The 17,804-nt window shown below is 44.8% G+C and overlaps 1 long non-coding RNA gene across 1 annotated transcript in view; it reads right to left on the reverse strand.

Moving 5' to 3' along the window:
* Positions 1–16,605, reverse strand: part of LOC144824571 (uncharacterized) — a 49,191-nt gene extending 32,586 nt beyond the window's left edge. The window contains exons 1-2 of the long non-coding RNA XR_013609017.1: positions 16,545–16,605; positions 7,242–7,382 (exon numbers count right to left, since the gene is read on the reverse strand). This is a non-coding gene — a long non-coding RNA (uncharacterized LOC144824571). The remainder of the gene's footprint in view (positions 1–7,241; positions 7,383–16,544) is intronic.
* Between the last annotated feature and the right edge of the window lie 1,199 nt (positions 16,606–17,804).

The raw sequence follows: 17,804 nt of genomic DNA on the forward strand, positions 1-17,804 counted from the left end.
GGCGCAGAAAGAAGCAAGAGAAATGCAGAAAAAGGCAACAGAAGTCCAAAAAAAGGAAGAAAGGTACAGAAAGAAGCAAGTGAAGTGCAAAAAGAATCTACAGAGGTGTAGAAAGATGCGTATTTTGACTGACTAATACAAAGTAGCCTAATTACTAATCCTTCTCCCAAGATGTCTTAACCCTCACTTTTTCTCGTGAAGGTTCACTATTAATCAACTGCTCAGAATGTTGGCTTACCAAATATAAAAAGCAATCCTAACTATATCACTGTTGTAAGTCTGACCAAGTTTGTGAAGGTATGCATGCGTGTCTCTGTTTTTACCTAGTGACATGTTACATAAAAATCAACATACAAATACTTGAATATCTGTGTTTCAAACAGCATACTCTGTAAATATGTATACAAAACGGTATCTATATTTCTTACTGCTCATAATACAGGGCACATGGGTATTCAATAGTATATTTGAGTAGCTATATTACACCTATATACATAAGACATGTCAACCTGTGCAACTGAATGACAGAGCAGAACTGAGAACATTTAACTACCTATAGGAGAAGCTACCCACTTTTTAAGCTGCCATATTCAGATGCATAACACATATGAGAATACATATACAAGTAGACATATACCTCAGTCACAAGAGCACGCAGAACTTTAAACTTGACAGTTTGCACTTCCCATTTGAGTGCAGAAAGAGGTGGGAGAAGTACAAACAGAAGCAAGAGAAGTGTAGAAAAAAACAAGAGAGGTGCAGAAAGAGTAACAAATGTACAGAAAGAGGCAAGAGAAATGCAGAAAGAGGCAAAAAAGGGTACAGCAATAGGCAAGCGTGATGCAGAAAGAGGGAAGACAAATGGAAAAAGAGGCAACAGGGGTGCAGAAAGAAGCCAGAGAGGTACAGAAAGAAGCAAGAGAGGTGTAGAAATAAGCAACAGAGTTGCAGAAAGAGGCAAGAGAAGTACAGAAAGAGGCAAGAGAGGTGAAGAAAGAGGCAAGAGAGGTGCAAAAGAGGAAAGCGGAGTGCAGAAAGAGCCAAGAAGGGTGCAGAAAGAAGCAAGACAAGTACAGAAAGAAGCAAGAGAAGTGCAGAATGAAGCAACAGGGGTAAAGAAAGAAGCTAGAGGGGTGCAGAAAGAGGCAAGAGAAATGCAGAAAGAAGCAACAGAGGTACAGAAGGAGGTAAGAGTATTACAGAAAGAGGCAAGAGAGTTGCTGGAACAGGCAAAGGTGGTGCTGCAGAAAGAGGGAACAGTGGTGCAGACAGAAGCAAGAGAGGTACAGAAAGAATTAAGAGAGGTGCAGGAAGAGGCAAGAGGGGTGCAAAAATGTACAAGAGAGTTGCAGAAAGAAGCAAGAGCAGTGCAGAAAGAACCAACAGATGCAGAAAGAGGGGTGCAGAAAGAGGCAAGAGAAGTGCAGAAAGAAGCAAAAGAGGTGTAAAAAGAGGCATGGGAACTGCAGAAAGAGGCAAGAGAGGCGCACAAAGAGGGAAGAAGGGTGCAGAAGGAGGCAAGAGGGGTGCAGAAAGAAGTAAGATGGGTACAGAAAGAAGCAAAGGAAGTGCAGAAATAAGTAATAAAGGTGCAGAAAGAGGCGGGAGGAGTGCTGAAAGAGACAACAGAGGTGCAGAAACAGGCAAGAGAGGTGCCGAAAGAGGGAACAGGGGTGCAGAAAGAGGCAAGAGAGGTATAGAAAGAGGGAATAGGGGTCCAGAGAGAGGCAAGAGGGGTGCAGAAAAAAGCAAGTGAGGTGCAGAAAGAGGCAACAGTGTCAGGAATTGCATGTTTCCGCGCCTGCCTAGCCAAAAGACTATATTTCCGAGAAGCAGGAGGGGCGGAGCCAGCGTCTACAAGTAGATGCGACGCACGTTCAGCGAACGTGCGTAACACTGTACTATTCAGGATCTTTTCTTGGCTCGACAGGATGTCGGGCCCAAACCAGGAATATCGCTTTGGGAAGCGTCTCAACAGCAATTAGGATGAGGCCATTTAGAGGCTTCTTGGAGTTCTAAAAAGTAGCGGTTAAGTAACCGCGGCGCTCGGCAGTGAGCGCATTTGGGCACCGCGGAGTTGGGTTCGGTGGCGGTGAGTTTTACCCCAGAGCTCGGCTGTTGCCATTGGAGCCTGTTTTTGTTTGAGACCACGGTGAGTGAACCGCGAGGTCTCCATTCGAAGAGAATAAGGGTATTGTTGGACTAATGCTATTGCAGATCAGTAGTTCGAAGCAGACCTTATTTCTAGACTACGAACTTGTGGTAATCTAGTGCTGGGAGCAGTTCTCGTTTAGTACTTTACTGGAAAACTTTCATAGTGTTTCTGAACGGAGGGTACACAAACTAGCAGTCTTGCACACGAATTTTGAGTGTTCATTTGGACATGAGGGATCATGGTTTTGGGGGTTAATCACCAAGCATACGTATGAATCGGATATGTGTGTGATATCATGTAATTGTGTTATGTTTTGTAGACTTATCCACCCCCGGAGGCTGGTTGTTCTCATTGGCTATAACCGACTTGCTGTAGTGCTACAATGGATAAGTTATCTATGTCCATTTAGCGAGATTATATGAGAGTAGCATTGTGTATGTATATTTACTTTGTGTTGCTTTTGTATTACAGGTTCTCCTCCCTGTTGTTACCATCCTTTCCTTTCCCTCACTTGATCGCCCTACAACTCCGTAACTTTCAGTTGGAGTTTGGGGATGTCAAGGGGTGGATCCCTTATTGCATCACCCGGACCCCGAGGAGTACAGAGATCTGACAGAATTACGCACCCAAGGTAGGTTGCTCCTCCCGGTCCGGGTGTGGCAATACATGGCGTCCATGGATGATCTGGTTCAAGCATTGGCCACAGTTCAACAGCAGCTGGCGGCCTCTAGGCTTGAAACAGCGGCTTTGCATGAAAGGGTAGACAGGTTGGCAAGGAATCCTTTTGATGGATCAGCCTCCAGCATCCCTCAAATACAGGTCACGGTTCCTCCTTCTATACCGTTAGCTAGCCCAGAAATGTATGCGGGTGACCTCTTAAAGATTCAGGTGTTTTTAACCCAAATCATGCTTCACTTCTCCTGTAAACCCTCGTCCTTTCCGAATAACCACTCCCGGGTGGCTTTTGCAATTTCATATCTAATAGGTGAGGCAGCCAATTGGGCGGTTCCATTGGTTAGGAACAATGACCCGTGTTGTCTGATTGGAATGCTTTTTGTGCCACTTTTAAGACAGTGTTCGATAGAAGGATCACTACCTTTAATGCCGATAGAGAGGTGCTAGAACTAAGACAAGGGAGACAGGATCTAGTAACATACCTCACTACATTTAATCGGTTGGTAGCGGAAGAGGCATGGCCCGAGGAAAAAAGGATGTCTCTGTTTTATCAGGGTTTGCACGATGAGTTAAAGGTTGTGATAGCTGAGATTGATCCGCAACCTGTTACCTGCTCTAATTTAATTAGACTGACGTTGAGACTAGATGGTCGCATGACGGAGAGAGGTGGAGAGATGCTTAAAGGTGATAGGTCTTTCTATAGGTCGGGCAAGTATGCCAGGAAAGAGACAGTGTCCACTGTAGCAGGAGGTGAACGCATGGAGGTAGGGGCCATTAGGGCACCACTCTCGCGAGTTGAGAGAGAGAGCCGTCATGCACAAGGGCTGTGTATGTACTGTGGTAAGCGAGTACAAGACTGCCCTTCGAGGTCCTAGTCACAAGGTTATTCCTACAGGAACAAGAAGGCAGCAGTGTCCATGGTGGGTACAGATTCTGGGATTTCAGGTCTCACTCCTTCGGCGATAATGGGAGAGAAAGAGTGGAAGATCCCCTCATTGTCTATCAACAGGGTAGAAGATACAGAAACACTGTGGGGTTAAAGTACCAACAACAAGTGCATCAAGTACTAGCCATGTTGGATTCCGGAGCAACGGGGAATTTCATTGATAGTGAGTTGGTAAGACAGTTAGCAGTCGGTAGTGTACCTCGAGACACCCCCAAGGAGGTTCTGGCTGTGGATGGTAAACCCTTAAAATCATGTCTCATCACTGAGCAAATGGAATACCGCAGGCAGTCAATTGAAGATGGGAAAAGACAGCATCTGGAAGAGATAGCCTTGAATATCATAGATGCTCCGCAGTATGAGGTGATACTGGGAATGCCATGGTTCTGGCACCACAATCCCACCATAGACTGGAAAACCAAGACCGTACAGTTTCTGTCCAAAGAATGCGGAGAACACTGTATGCAGGACCATAACTCACAAGCTACAGCTCTCGCTTCCCCTTTTTGTGTGGCTACGGCAGCAGGAAGGAGGTTGTGTTGCCTGAAGTATACACTCAGTTTCAGGATGTATTCAGCAAGGTACAGGCAGAACAGCTTCCGCCTCACCGTGTGTATGATTGCCAGATTGATTTGATTGAGGGAGCGAACATTCCAGTTTGTAGAGTTTACGCCTTGTCAGATCCAGAGACTTTGCATCTCAGGGACTATCTGGATCATTTTCTGGAAATCAATTTTATCAGGCCCTCACGTTCTCCAGGAGCCTCTCCTCTTTTCTTTATAGCTAAAGCTAGTGGCCAGCTAAGAGCGGGTTGTGATTACAGAATGCTAAACAAGAATACAGTTCAGAACCGATATCCCTTGCCGCTTATCTCAGTCTTGTTGGCTCAAGTACGGGAAGCCATGATTTACACTAGATTAGACTTGATAGGGGCATATCATTTGATACGTATCCGAGAGGGGGATGAGTGGAAAACGGCCTTTAAGACACGCTACGGGTTGTTACAATATACTGTGATGCCGTTCTGGCTGTGCAACGCCCCAGTGGTTTTTCAGTATTTTCTTGAATTAAGTTTTGAAAGACTATGTGGACCGTTTTGTTGTCGAATATATATATGGTATTTTGCTTTATTCTGTGTCAACGGAGGTACATAACAACCATGTCATCTTGGTGTTGGAGAAACTGAGGGCGTACCATTTGTTTTGCAAATTGAGCAAATGTGAATTTGGGGTGAAAGAAGTCGAATTGCTAGGGGTTATGCTGTGTCCTGAAGGTTTGAACATGGCTGAATGCAAGGTAAAGACAGTACAGGATTGGCCTATTCCCAGGAGCACGAGAGACGTTCAGGCTTTTTGGGGTTTGCGAACTACTATCGCAGGTTCATCCTGAATTTTTACCAGATAGCAGTCCCCATCACCAGACTGCTCCAAAAGGGGGTTCCTTTCCTATGGACTAAGGAGGCATTCGAGGCTTTTACCTGCTTGAAACAAGCGTTCACTACTGCTCCAGTACTCAGATATCCCTTGTTGGAGGTGCCTTTCATAGTGGAAGCCAACGCTTCGGATGAGGCTATTGGGGCCATTCTCTCCAAGAGAGACAAAGATACCGGACAATTACATCCCGTAGCTTACCTCTCCAAAAAATGTAATGCGGCAGAAAGGAACTACAAAATTGCAGAGAATGAACTGTTGTCCAGCAAAAAAGGTGTTCCAGGAATGGCGACATTACTTATGGGGGGCCCGCTCTCCTATCACCGTATATTCCGATCACTGAAACCTGCAATACATGAAGACGGCGCAGCATCTCACACAGAGGCAGATGATGTGTACATTGTTCTTTGCAGAATATGATTTGATCATCACTCTCCGGCCAGGGAAGGAAAATCGCAAAGCTGATTCATTATCCAGGCAGGAAATAGCCGTAGAACCCCTCACTCAAGCTCCTGCGGCCATAATCGATCCGGCTCAAGTCATATGCATCCTCTTGGGCTGATACCTTCCTAAAAGAAATAATCAGGACTAAATCAATCAGTTAGCAGGAGACCTGGGCAACAGAGGAGGTGGATCGCCACATCAAACAAGGTCTGCCATTTCGGAATGACAAGCTGTATCTCTCTACAGAAGAATTACGGAAAAAGGCATGCAGCTGGTGTCATGTTTCTCCCCTGGCCGGCCATCTGGGAATACGTAAAACAGTGCAGTTGGTCCAATGTTATTTTTGGTGGAACTCGTTAAACAAGGACATACATTCATGGGTTGCGCAATGTGAAGACTGTGCAAGTCGGAAGGGAGAAAACACTAGGAAAAAAGGAATGCTCAAGCCCATGCCGACTCATCAACAGCCATGGCAGAATATCAGTCTTGATTTTATCACTGGGTTACCAATGGATCAAGGTTTTTCTGCTATTTTGGTAATAGTGGATAGCCTAACGAAAATAGGTCACTTCATTCCATGTAAGAATCTACCCACGGCAGGGCAGACGGCACAACTACTGATGGAAAACGTTATACCACTACACAAATTGCCCCGGGTCATCGTGTCCGATAGAGGCCCACAGTTCATTGCAAGTTTCTGGAGAACATGGTGTAGAGCTTTGAAGATCGAGTCGTCTGTCTCAACCAGCTTTCACCCACAAACAGATGGACAGACCGAAAGAGTAAACCAGAAGCTGAAAAAATATCTCTGGTGTTGTGCTCAGGATGCTATCGTACAACAACGCTGTTCACTGTTCTATTGGGGTATCCTCGTTCTTGGCGAACTATAGGTACTGTGTGAAGACCTTGCCCATCGCCTTACCAGCAGACTTAGAAAACCAGCCCTCTGTGAAGGCGCACATTAAGTCCCTACGCTCCATCCATAGGGAAGCTAGACGACGTCTGTTATTAGCTCAAAAGGAGTACAAATGACTGACGGTCCTCAGTATCAGGTTGGGGACCGGATATGTTTGTCAACAAGGAATGTCAAGTTCAACCTAGGTAGCGTGTTCCGCCCCAGGTTCATAGGTCCTTACATAAAGGTGAAACAGGTCAAGTGTTAGGGTTTGTGCACAGCAAAGAGCATGTCCACTCTCATTGCACTAGTGGTCTCTGTAATAGCTCTCTTTTAAACATACTATTACAAGTCTTTCTTGTTATCTCAGCCCCCCCCTTAGGCTTCTGTGTATGTTGCTCAATGTACTCACAAGTTTGGACATTGCTGTCTTGTTTGCACATTGGACCTTGCTTTTACCAAGGCTTCTTTAGAGCACCCCCCCCCTAGGCCATGTGTTAATTCAACTTATTTGCATAATAACTGAAGCTCTGCACACCTTTCAAGAACATGTGCAGCATGTGAGAACCACACCCAGCTCTTCGAGCCACACCCAGCTCTTCGAACCACACCCAGCTCTTCGAACCACACCCAGCCCTGTCTATAAAAGGCAGCCCCCGAGCCTCACCCAGTGCTTGTGCTCGTCTATCTCCCGCTTACCTGAGAACAGATCCTTCGGCGCTGGCACTCCTGCTCTCTACAGACCTTCATCGGCTTCAATGGGTGCAGCTGCTGGCTCTTCCTTCTTCCGGTTTCTGGCTCCTCCTTGCCTCAGCCCCTCCCCTGTCCAATACAATCGACCTGCAAAAGAGAAAGAGGACAAGGTTAGACTGATCAGTATCCCTGTCCAGCAACAAGTAAGTGCAAAACTTTTTATTACCTGAAAGAACTTTGACAGCGATTTCTGGATTCGTGTATAGACAATTTGGAACAATTTGGAACAAGATACCTTCCACGAACATTGTGATTCAAACCCTTTGTTACAAGAATACTTTGTGGAACTTTGTGAAATAAACATTGTTTTACATTAGAATCGAACAGTGGAAACCATTGACAGCAAGGCAAACAGTAAATCAAGGACTTGCACAAATTACCTGCTGTATTTTGATGTAAAAGTACAGTATTCGTTTTATAAAAATTCTGGAAATGTGTGAAAAGAGAGTTTGCTATTAAGAATTTAGGCTTTAGTTATATTAAGGTGAATGTTTGATATTGGTAATTCTGATAATGGTATTAGTTTAATTTTATAGAAGCTTTACGGTAATAGAAAGCACATCCCAGAACAGTAACACATTCCAAACCTGGAAGCTAGAGACCAGGATCCAAGAGGTACTTTTAGAAGAGAATTTCTAATAGATAAAGGGATAGTCAGGAACACATTCAGGAATAGGCAGCAGTTTCTACAGAATTCAGAGAGGGCCGCAGATTTTAGCAGCACTTCAACAGTGGAAACGCAAGAACGGTGTTGTCTCTCTTTTTTTATTTTATCCACTTCCCCCCCTTCCCTTGAGCTTCTGGTTCTTAGTGCACTGTCTAAAACTAGTGTGCTGGAACAAGCAGTTTCAGGGTGGGGTCGGACTGTCTTCAACCTCCATCAGAACTGAACAGAAACTCAGGTGAGCTGGGCTTTGACATCAAGCCTGTGGCCTACAAGCTGAAGTTACTGGGCAGTCTCTGAATTCACCCGGTATTCCATTGCACTCACCTGAAGCCAGATTTGGGAGCACGTCGGCGATCTCTTGCGACGGGGGTTTGGAGTACGAGGTGAAGAGAATTGTGGACTCTCAGTACCGGAAGGGCAAGCTGTGGTACCTCATCTCATGGAAGGGGTATACCGCGGAAGACGATTCTTGGGAGCCGTGTTCCAACGTACATGCCCCCGCGGCAGTGAGGTCCTTTTACCGCAGACATCCCTCCAAGTCTGGTTCTAGGAGGTGTAGGCAAAGGGGCCTACTGTCAGGAATTGCGTGTTTCCGTACCTGCCTAGCCGGAAGACTACATTTCCCAGTAGCAGGAGGGGCGGAGCCAGCATCTACAAGTAGACGCAACGCACATTCAGCGAACTTGCATAATACTGTACTATTCAGGATCTTTTCTTGGCTGAACAGGACGTCAGAGGCCAAACCTGGAGTATCGCTTTGGGAAGCGTCTCAACGGCAATTAGGACGAGGTCGTTTGGAGGCCTGTTGGAGGTCTAAAAAGTAGAGGTAAAGTAACCGTGGCGCACGGCAGTGAGCGCATTCAGGCATTGCGCCTTTGAGTTCAGCGGCGTAGAGTTTTACCACGGAGCTCGGCTGTTGCCATTGGAGCCTGTTTTGTTTGAGACCACGGTGAGTTAACCGCAAAGTCTCTATTCAAAAAGCATAAGGGTATTGCTGGACTAAGGGTATTGTATATCAGTAGTTGGAGGCAGACTTTATTTCTAGACTAAGAACTTGTGGTAATCTAGTGCTGGGAGCACTATGAAAGTACTTTTCTGGAAAACTTTCATAGTGTTTCTGAACAGAGGGTACACAAATTGCCAGTCTTGCACAAGGATCTTGAGCGTTCGTTTGGACGCCCATGATAGAAGACATTGGTATTTTATTTTGTCTTTTCCATTGTAGCATTTTTTTCTAGTTAAGGTGAGTATGAAGTATCCCGGTTTTGGGGGTTAATCACCAAGCAGGAGTATGAACTGGATATGTGTGTGATCTCATGTAATTGTGTTATGTTTTGTAGACTTATCCACCCCCAGAGACTAGTTTTTCTCATTGGCTATACTGACTTGCTATAGTGCTACGGTGGATACGGTATCTATGCCCATTTAGGGGGGCTGCCTAAGCAATTTTGGGGGCCATTACAGCTTGTTACCTGCTATCTGCTTCCTGCTCGCTTCTGGGAATCTCCCTCCCGCTGCCGCCACTCCAGCATAGCGGCCACCGAGCGGAGGAGAGGACTACCTCCCCCAGACTCCCCAGCGGCATCGTGACCAGCCGCCAGCCGCCAATCACGCACCTGGAGGCGCTACAAAATCCCAGCTCAGTCCCGGTGGAGCGGGGGCTGCCTAAGCACTTTTGGGGGCCATTACAGCTTGTTACCTGCTATCTGCTTCCTGCTCGCTTCTGGGTTCTCCCTCCCGCCGCCGCCACTCCAGCATAGCGGCCGCCAAGCGGAGGAGGGTACCTCCCCCAGACTCCCCAGCGGCATCGTGACCAGCCACCAGCCGCCAATCACTCACCTGGAGGCGCTACAAAATCCCAGCTCAGTCCCCGCGTCGCGGGACGCGTGCGGGCGTCGCCGGAAGAAGCCCGGGACAAGGGCAGGACAGTCTGTGGCAGCACGGGGCAGGACGAGGCTGGGCTGGGTCATGGACTTTGGTTTGTGGACATTGTAGCTGAGCTCCATCACCCCCGACAAAGTGAGACTTTTTAATTACTTCGTGTATGCTTGTTTTAATGTGTGAATTATAAGGTCATAGGACAAGGAGTTGAAACAATCCCTTTATTACTGTAGTTTGGTTTTCGTGCCGGTTTCTGTTCCCATAACCGAACTTTTTAGAAATAATTGACAGTACTAATAATGTCGAAAGCTAAAGCTGTTAAAACCCCCCCCTGTATCAGCCACGTTAGACAAATACCTTGTGAAAGTTGTGAACAAAATCAATAGTGAACGACGTAAATCGTTAGGTCGGGGGACCTCCTCTGTCTCACCGCCTACATCGCCTATTTTACAGTCTGTATACCCATCAGATGATAGTTGTGATCCTGATCAATCTGACTTATTAAATATGGAAGATCCATCCCATCCATTCATAGAACTAGTGCTTAATCAGGACAAACCGGGTGCTTCTCATGATTCTCCAGCTCAGCTCTCCCCGGCCCCGAGAATACAGAGAGTACTGAGATCGCGTAAGAACACACAAATCAAACGGGGGGGCCATAACAATAAAAGAGCAGAATCACCACCCATTAGTGTTGGAAGTGCTACCGAGCCAGCATTTAACAATGCCACAGTTAAAATAGACACGGAGCAATTAGATCTCTTGATTGGTATTATAGACGCAAAAATTGCCAAGTTAGTTAAACCTCTAATGGCTAAACTTGACCTGATTTCTGCGGAAGTAGTGAGATTAGGTGGCCTTCTGGGACCCCACATTGATATAACTGAAAGTGATAAAGCTGCTGAAAAGGGTCCTGGGGTTAATAATAATGAGACCTTTAAGTTTCCCAATGGGGGATCTCGTACAGTTGAACCAGCAGTACCTGTAGTCCCGGAAACTGCGCGTAAAAACCCATCAACAGCCACAGGCCCAGAGAGAAAGATAGGACGAGCAGAAGTGAAGAATAGTTGCCTGGTTAACTCACAACCAGATTTACCACCGGAATCTGCACCGTTTGTGGCAGTCCTAACTAATGTTCCACCTGTAAGAGAGACTGGCCACTCAAACAAGCCAGAATCTCACAATTCCCTGAAGAACAAAACTGTGTTGTGGCTTAATCGAGAGTGTGGGTTTCCAGTGGCATTATCACACCAGATCTTAACTACTAGAAGAGTCACCTGGATAGGCAGATCTCCTAAGAATATTAGTGGCGACTGTGTCATTATTAATTTTTGAAATCCATATCTTGCCAATACTGCATTGTTAAGAGCCACCTCTCTACCCCATAACGACCAGGGTATTACACTTCGACCACTGGGATATTTTTACAGGCATTTAACCCAGCAGCCCCTTCATGATTCCTTTAGGGGCAGAGGTAACAGCACTGATGGGTCTATTGGCTGTGGGGTTGCCACATTCAACCGTTATCAACCCCTGAGTGGTCTAGACTCTAATGATTGACTCGAACTTGGCCGGGTCCATCCTCCACCTGGTGTAGAAGCTAGTTTACCAGTTGTGGGGGCGGAGGCCGGAAAAGTAGGAAACTCAGTGAGTGTACGTGGGGGTGGCAATTACAACATCACAGACATTCTGGAGGATGTACAAGGTGGCTGTAGTGATGGTATGGCGGTAGCTAAGGTCCCTCGTCCAGGAACCAGGTTCCTTAGCTGGAACATTGCCGGGTTAAACAGTAAGGCAAATGACGCCAAGTGGAGGGACTGTCTTTCTGACTGTGATATTATCGGGCTCCAGGAAACTTGGGACACAAAAAATACCTTTCTTTTGGATGGGTATGCGGCTTTTTGGTCGCCAGCAGTCGCTTCTCCTATGGGGAGGGCGAAGGGCGGACTCTTAACCCTTATCTCACTAAAACTTGAGGGCACTTACACCAAAGTGGAGACAGGTACACCATACTGCTTGACTGTGGAACTCTTAACCAAAACCACTGGTAACTGGCTCATTGTTAATTTCTACAACTCCTTTGATAAGGCCTTTTTTAATGAACATCTAGTCAGTTTATATGACTTCTTAGAATTGTATAATGTTGATAGCACAAATTGTTATTCGGTTATAGTGCTTGGAGATTTTAATGTTCACTGTTGCAACGGTAATTGTTATGTCTGGGACAGTTTAGGACCAGCTAACCAAGATACCATTCATTTTGAGCATTCCCCGCAGGGATCGTATTTAGAAGAATTGGTGGCTGGAAACGATCTGATCTACCCTACCCAACTTAGAGGGGATGTTCCAACTTTTAAAGGCAAAGGCTCAGGGTCAACTATTGATTATATCTTCGTCAGCCCAAATGTGGCAAATAGGGTTTGCCAGTATAATGTTTCCTAGTCCTCATATGGTGATCATAACCCTGTAAGGCTGACATTAATAGATGACCTAAAGAAAAGAGATAAAACTAATTTGACAGCTGGAATGTTAGATTTAAGACCCACCGATCAAGCACGACGCTTGAAATGGTGCCGGGTGGTGCCTAAGGAATTTGTGGACAATTTGCTGGCAAAGGTTGGGCAAGATATGTCTACCTGTTTAACAGATGGTATAGTCGGTGAAGAAGTCCTTTTGGCCCATAGTAGAATTTGCACCCAGATCGATAGTGATCTCAAAAAAGTAGTTAAGGGGCAATCTAGGAATGGGGAGAAATGGTTTGACCACAATTGTTCAATAGCCCATCGGAAGCTGATGGTAGCGTTGAAATCCAACCCTCCTGATGAAGCGGAAGTAGCTGTCCTTAGGAATTCATACACATTGGCACAAAAAAAGCGGAAAAATGAAATTAGGGAGAAGGCCTGGAATGAGCTTTTATCGATCGATGTAATTAAAAATAGCGCAAAATTTTGGTCTGTGGTTAATAAGCCTTTTTCCAGGACAAAAGCAACAGTGAGCTTGAATGTGGTATCCAGGAACAAGGCTAGTACAGTCACTTTAAACATGTCTATGATGGGGAAGGGATGCCGGTAGGTCCAGTCCTAAATATGGAGAAATATTCACTGTCATTTGCAGAGCTAGAGGTAACGCAAGCTATAATGCAAATGATGAGTAATAAGGCTCCGGGACCAGACGGAGTCCCGGCAGACCTTTTTAAAGCAGATGTAAAGACCTGGACAAAGATATTGTATAATGTCTTTGTCAACGCTTGTCATTTGGGCCTGCCTCCTACATGGGCAAGATCTGTCATCATACCAATATATAAGGAAGGGAATAGAGGTGACCCGCGTTGCTATCGCCCGATATCCTTAATTGACTCCTCAGTAAAAGTACTTGGCAGGGTGGTTCTAAGCCAATTGACTGGATGGCTCAAGGAAACGGGAACGCTTTCTGTAGCCCAGTATGGCTTTAGCAAAGGGATGGGCACAATAGATCAATGCCTAAACCTGCAACTATTGATAGTCAAATATACGGTGGCAAAGAAGGGAGCATTATTTTTGGCCTTCATGGACCTGTCCTCGGCTTTTGTCCGAGTAAACAGGTCAAAGCTGTGGTCCAATCTTCTAACCCTAGGCGTAGACAAAAACATCGTCTATTTTTTAGCGGACCTGCATAGGGATTTATCTGCAACGGTGAGGTATGACCAGCAGGGCAATTGTACGGAAGGTATACCCATTTCAAATGGAGTCAGGCAGGGGTGCATCTTGGCGCCCCTGCTCTTTACATTATATATCAACAACTTAGATACCACCCTAACTGCCTCCTGTAAAGATATTCCCTGTGCAGGGAATCGCTTGATTCCCGCACTTTTATATGCGGACGACGACGCCCTCTTAGCGAGACAAAAGGGGGTGGTGATGGACGGAGCATCCGAACCAATCAAACACTCACACCCAGTCAAAAGATCTGGGTTTAATCCATCACCGTTCTTTAGCCCACTCTGCCACCCCAGATCTTTTGACTGGGTGTGAGTGTTTGATTGGTTCAGATGCTGCGTCCATCACCACCCCCTTTTGTACCTCTTAGCGAGAACGGCAGTGGGACTACAGTCATTGTTAGATTCTTTTTCGGCCTTTATGAAGTCACTAGACTTAAGTGTAAACTTTTCAAAATCACATATAATGGCCATTGGTCAGAAATCCCTAAAGGTCAAAACCCTTTATTGCGAGGGACATATACTAACCAGGGTCTCGTCGTTCCCATATCTAGGAGTATTATTCGACAACCAAGGATCATGGGGAACCCAAATTACAGCGAAAAAAACTGTTTTGATCAGAGCCACATCTGCTGTGTTGGGTTCCGCCAGGAAGTTAGGAGCCAGGCCAATGAAGGCCCTAATTCAAATATACAGAGCAAAGTGTATATCACTAGCCATGTATGGGGCCGATCTGTGGGGCATTAAAAACACGAAGGCTATACAGATTGTCGAAAACAGGTTTTTAAAGAACCTTTTAACTGTCCCTAGTACAACAGCCAGTTACATTGTCCATCAGGAGTGTGGAATTGGTTTTGTTGAAGACGCAATTGCCGTGGCACCTCTACAGAAATGGATAGCTACTTGGCTAAACCCTGATTTAGTGCTAAACTATGATATCTTGAAAGATTGCATGTCACTCGATCATGGGTTGTGTATACCCTGGCTCAAATACGTTCAGAAGCTATCAGTTAACCTGGGTAGACCAGAATTATGTAACTCCCCAGAAACATTAGAGAAGGGAGATATAAAATGGTCCAAGGAAACATATCTGCGCTTAGCTACCACGGATAGAGAAGAGAGAGAGCTGGTAAAGGTGACAGTAAGGGCCAACCAGCTATGCAAAACAACACTATCCATGGAACCATATTTAGGCTATGTCACAAACAACAATCACCATTTCTTATTGATCAGATTCAGACTTAATCAATTTCATTTTCTTCTTGGTGAACAGAAAGGTTGGAAGAAGGTAGATGATCTTGGGCCCTGTACCTGCGATAGCTTTTCGGGACAGGATATCATACACCTCTTTTTTTCTGTGAGCACCTTACTGTCATTAGGAAATGTTTTATTTTTCCAATTTTAACTAACAAAGGTTTTATGCAAGTGAGACCTGCCCTTCTCTATTTGCAAATGCTGACAGATGTATGGGAAACTTTTAACATTGCTAATTTGTTATCTGCAGCTGTAAGAACCCTGAGGAAAATAACTTAATATTTTATAATCATGTATATTTTTATCATTGTGTTAAAATGAAATTAGTTTGTACTATTTTCATCCATTGATTTTATATGTATTTATGAGCTTCGATTGGGTTTTATACATTAGGGATTTACAGTTGCTGACATATTCTGTTTTTAGACTGCTTTTATGGTTTGCACATAAACCGAATAAAGATATTTGACTGACTATGCCCATTTAGAGAGATTATATGAGAGTAGCACTGTGTATGTGTATTTACTCTGTGTTGCATTTGTATTACAGTTTCTCCTCCCTGCTGTTCCCCTCCTTTCCTTTCCCTCACTTGATCGCCCTACAATTCCGTAACTTTCAGTTGGAGTTTGGGGATGTCAAGGGGTGGACCCCTTATTGCATCAACCGGACCCCGAGGAGTACACAGATCTAACAAACAGAGATGCAGAAAGAAGCAAGAGAGGTGAAGAAACAGGCAAGAGAAGTGCTGGAAGACCAACAGAGGTGTAGAAAGAAGCAAGATAAGTGTTGAAAGAGAAAAGAGAGTTGCAGATAGAAACAAGAGAGGTGCAGAAAAAAGAGAAGTGCAGAAAGAGGCAAGTGAGGTGCAGAAATAGGCAAGGGGGTGCAGAAAGAGGCAAGAGAAGTGTTGAAAGAAGCAACAGAGGTGTAGAAAGAAGTAGGATAAGTGATGAATGAGACAAGAGTTGCGGAAAGAAACAAGAGAGGTGCAGAAAAAAGCACGAGAAGTACAGAAAGAGGCAAGTGAGGTGCAGGAAGAGAAGTTCAGAAACAGACAAAGAGGTGCAAAAAGAGGCAGGAGAGGTACAGAAAGAGGAAAGAGGGGTGCAGAAAGAGGAAGGAGGGATGCAGAAAGAAGCAAGAGAGGTGCGGAAAAAAAGTAAGAGAAGTGCAGAAAGAACCAACGGAGGTGCAGAATTAGGTAAGAGGGGTGCAGAAAGAGGAAAGAGAAGTGCAGAAAGAAGCAAGAAAACTGCAGCAAAAGGCAAGAAAGTTGCATAAACAGGAAAAGGAGGTACAGAAAGAGGGAACAGAGGGAACAGGGGTGCAAAAAGAAGCAATAGAGGTGCACAAAAAAGCAGTAGAGGTGCCGAAAGAAGCAAGAGAAGTGTAGAAAGAAGCAACAAAGATGCAGAAAAAGGCAAGAGGGGTGCAGAAAGAGGCAAGAGAGGTGCACAAAGAGGGAAGAAGGGTGCAGGAAGAGGGAAGAGGGGTGCAGAAAGAAGGAAGAAGGGTACAGAAAGAGGTAAGAAGGCTGCAGAAAGAAGCAAGAGAGTTGCAGAAACAGACAAGGGAAGTGTAGAAAGAGGCAACAGATGTGCTGAAAGAAGATACACCAGCCGCGGCTGGTCCCTCGCGACAAATGGTTAGGTAGTATTTTAAGGAGTTACACTGGTTGCCAGTGAAGAAACTTTTCCTGTTTAAGTCTCTGGTAATGGCCCATCCTGCTTTTTATGAAACTTCTCAAAAATACCTCAGTAACAGACTTTCTCACTCTCAACCAGGTAGAGCTTTAAGATCCGCAGATGTTCTGTTGTTGAAGACTTCCAGGTTCAGGCTCATTACCAGCGGGGTGCTGGTTGACGTATGCTGCCTCTAAGGCCTGGAGCGACCTTCCACTGACAGTTTAAACAACAACTTGAAACAGTGTTATTCAACCTTGAACATTAGGCTATATATGTGCCCTGTAACCAAATTCCAGCCTCTTTTGGCAGCTGTGTGCTTTATAAATTTGTTTTGTTGTTCATCAGCTGTCGTATTATGGATCTTTGTTGAAATTAATACGGAGCATGTCCATTTCGCTATTCACTGCATCATACGTAAATCATCAACTCAAAATTCAAAAGTTATGTCATATAGTTGATTTATAGAAGACTCTGTTTAATTTAAAAATGAACGTGGTTAAAAAGACTTCTGAGAACAAAGACTCCTCTTAAAGCAAATTGAATTAACTGTGGGCTGCAAAAGTCATTGCCAACAAACGTGCCTGCCAAATTGTGAAATGTGCTCGGGGAAACACTTTGTAAATCGTGAGAAAGGAAGATAAAATGGAGGAAGGTACATTCTATTTTGCAAATAATAATTGTATTAACTGTTCAAGAAACCTGCCAGAGTACTCATGGAACACAACTCACAATGCTAGAATCAATATTTTAAAAGTACTGTTAAAAAGTACTTTTACACACACAAACCAATTCACCCACCCACCTGATTATGAGTTATTTGATCTAAATGGAGTCCACCCTCCTTATTTCCCTCCCTCCCACCAACCTTCGCCTTACACCAGCCCCCCGTACACATTTACCACTTGTCAAGGCATGTGCTAAATGTGCGTGTTACACCCCAATGCAAAAGGATTAATGGACAGAATGTCAGTTACAGATGGAGGTAATGTAAAACACCAATATATAATGCCCAAATCACAACTACGGAGCTTTACATTAGGAGTAATTAATAACAACGGATGACATCATCAGCATACCTACACATGATGTTGTCAGTATAAGAAACTATGAATAAAAATAAAATTGTGCATTTACATTTATTTATTACTCCCCTAAATAAGTGAATATTTGAACCAATGGCTCAAAGGAACCATTCAAAATTTTTTGCAAGGAAAAGAGGTTGTGTGCGCATCTACTTTATCATTTCATAGGGAGGAAGGTATATTGCTGCAAGAGGGGTACTTCATATACAGCTTTCCCAGAGAATGGGACTTTTTGAACAATGGTGC

This window comes from Lissotriton helveticus, chromosome 3_1, assembly GCF_964261635.1.
Source record: "Lissotriton helveticus chromosome 3_1, aLisHel1.1, whole genome shotgun sequence".
NCBI classification, from domain to species: domain Eukaryota; kingdom Metazoa; phylum Chordata; class Amphibia; order Caudata; family Salamandridae; genus Lissotriton; species Lissotriton helveticus.